The sequence below is a fragment of the Ipomoea triloba genome, chromosome 4 (genome assembly GCF_003576645.1).
Source record: "Ipomoea triloba cultivar NCNSP0323 chromosome 4, ASM357664v1".
Classification (NCBI taxonomy): domain Eukaryota; kingdom Viridiplantae; phylum Streptophyta; class Magnoliopsida; order Solanales; family Convolvulaceae; genus Ipomoea; species Ipomoea triloba.
This window is the reverse complement of record NC_044919.1, coordinates 34,661,564-34,664,828: the sequence shown is the minus strand read 5'-3', so window position 1 is coordinate 34,664,828 and position 3,265 is coordinate 34,661,564.

Sequence of the window (3,265 nt, the reverse complement as noted above, 5' to 3'; positions counted from 1 at the left end):
ACTCGGATGATCAAACCAGGAATGATTCCATCCCAGGCTTAAACCGGCGCCGAAGGATCAACTTTATGTGTAAACCCGGGGATCCCGAGCCCATGGTAGAAACCGACATCCATAACATGCTCAATATCATGGGAATACAATTTCCGCTGAATAATCTCCGTTGGGTAAACACTAACGATAACAGTTCCGACCCAGAAATGGTTTTTCTCGAAAGCGAGGATGAATTTGTGGAAACCCTAGTAGGGTTTATGAACAGGCTGAGAAGCCTGCCAATTAACGAAGGCCTCAGGTTCTTACCGATGTGTCTGAAAATCGTAAAGAGAGTTACGATTTCGGATTCGGAGTTTGAGGATTGGGTTTTGTGGAAGGAGGAACAGGTTAGGGTGAACCCTAATTTTTACGAAGAGTATAATGAGGCCATTGAGAGGCCGCGGCTCCCGGAGGAATTATTGTTTGACCGGAAAACGCAGGCGGCTACGCCGTCCTCCGTCGATGCACTGGAGTCTTGGGTAATCGACGGCGAAAGCTCGACGTCGCCGGCGATCACGTGCGGTGTGTGCTTAGAAGAGATGTTGTTTGGAACGACAGCGACTAAGATGCCATGCTCTCATGTCTTCCATGGAGACTGCATTCTCAGGTGGTTAAAGCTGATCATACTTGTCCTATCTGTCGCTACTCTCTGCCATCTACTTGATTTTACATATAGTACCTCCACAAATTCTGTTGAGTCGAGATGTCGGGATTCAGATATATGATTTTAGTTTTTGTGGACAAGTTATTATAGTACCCAATGATTTTGAATTTATTTTTTGTTAGTTTAATATGATCTTATTAAATTGGTGATCTTCATATATACACACAAATATATGTTAATTTATTATTGGTGTGCCTAGAAAGGTGAGATTAAATTTATTTTAATGTTTAGTGTAGAACTCTATATATTGTGCTAAGAATAAAACTGTTTAATTTGAACCAGTGCATGATATTCACTAACTTAATTGTTACAATAAAAAAAAATGTTTGTTATTATTATTATTATTATTATATGGTTAGAAAATATTTTGAATTGAGTCGTGAAGTTAAGAATAATAATAAGTTAAATGAATATTTCATTATTAAAGTATATTCAACGAAGAAATAAAAAATGTATAACGTATGAATGCATATGATCACAGTAACATATTTTATATTTCTATTACAACCTTAATAACATTGATCCTTATATAATTTATTATAGATTATAGATATTATATTATATAATTTATATATCTGTTACATGACTTATATAATATGTCTAGATATTTTAGAGGTATTGCTTTTTTTGAGAAAATTAAATACTACATGTCCTAATAAGATTTATTTCATTTTCATACTCATCAGTAACTGTCGTTGATTAAAAGGATAAAAATCAAATTCGATCCAACACCAATATCAATAAATAATATTATAGAAATGGGATAGAATTTAATAGGACCCTAGTATGACTCCCCTTATATTAGTTGGTTCCCGTTCAATTATAATTTAGCAAAATATTTCATTTCCTTCAAATCATTAACTCGATCAATCTATTATCATTAATTCATTTGATATTCCTCCTAAGTCTATTTTGGACGTCTACAAGGTGAAAAATGACCTAGAAATTAAAACTTTTGTGTGGAGTAGATATTGGTCACGGTCATGGTTACAGCGTGAGGACCACCGTGACCTCTGAAACCTGCAAGGTTTGATGAAATCTCACGGTGGAACTCACGGCGTGAGGTTGACCGTGACCAGACACCCATAAAGTTAAGATGGATTGTTCATTTTGGCGCGATTTTGGGGTTATAAATAGGTCTAGGTGGTTGTTTTCAAAGAACTTTTCATTTTCCACTCTCTCTCCAAGGTTTTCTGGAGACCTCTTCAAACATATCTCTTTTATAATCAATCCACATTGTTGAAGAGTTGAAGATCAATTCAGCTTGTTGTAATCAACTCCAATCTCAATTTTCAAATTTTATCTTGCACCGTTCTTAATCAAAGTTAAGTTTTTCTTGTTACTTTATTTGCATTTTATTCCCTTCAATTGTTCTTGCAAACGTCTTTAATTTGAATTCATTATTAGATAGATTCAATTAGGGATTGGATCAAGTCATCTTTTGTGATGGATGCTATGTGATTGAATTGTGCTATGAACTAGTGTAATAATTAATGACTTTATGATGATTTTAGTTTTGAGCTTGGTGGTTTGTGTTGACTCTTGTATGATTGTGGCCACAATTGTGCAAGAGGTACATGGATAGGTGTTGTCACTATGAGAATAGAGCAACATCATAGTCATACCTCTCACTAGTTCAACTTTACTTTAAAAAAAGATAGTTGGAAGGAGATTTGAATGTCACGTGTTTGATTAATTGCTTCAATTGGTTTAAGTTGCCATGAGAATGTGGCTGCAAACTAATTATATTGAGAGTCTAATGTCCACGAGAGTGTCACTATTGGCTTTTAGTAGTGTCTCTCTAGTTTCCTTGTCAAAGCATTGCATGAGCTCCAGACATTATAAAATCTATTCAAAAGTGGTCTAGTCCAAGCCCATTATTATTTCTATTGTACTATATTCTTTGTTAATTACGTTTTTTACTTGCTTTGCCTTTTAAATACTTGATACTTTTTTGTTCCTCGATAACTTGGAGTGGTGGTGATAGTGTGATGGTGGTGGTAGTGTGGTGGTGTTTAGATCTTGGTCGTTTTCTTGCATGTATTCGTAGAAGGGATATCAATTATTGTATGAATGTTTAGCTTGTTTTGGTACTAAAATTTGATCTAAAATAACAAAGATCTGGTTGCTAAGGCCTTCACCATTAGTGGTGTTTGGTACAAAGTCTTAGGCCTAAAAACTAGTGCATGAGTTTAAAATAAATAGGAAGTAAAATTTGTGGAAATATTTATCCTGCAAATCATGGGATTTTGCAGTGAATTAATGGGGCCCACTGTGGCATATAATTTCTCCTTTCCTTTTTTTTTTAGTTTTTTTTTGTTTTGTTTTATTTTTTCTTTTTATTTTATTTCTTCCACCACATTTTCTCTTTCCTAATCACACTTACAAAATCTCCTAAAAAAGTACACCAAACTCTTAACTATTGGAGAAGGCCTAATTATAAAATGACTTATCATTTTTTTTATGGTTGTATATGAAAGAAGACAGATCTGGTCCAAGAAAAAGCTAGAAAAGATCTCTACATTTAAAAGCAAACGGACAACTCTTCAAGATAAGTATTTACCAATAATC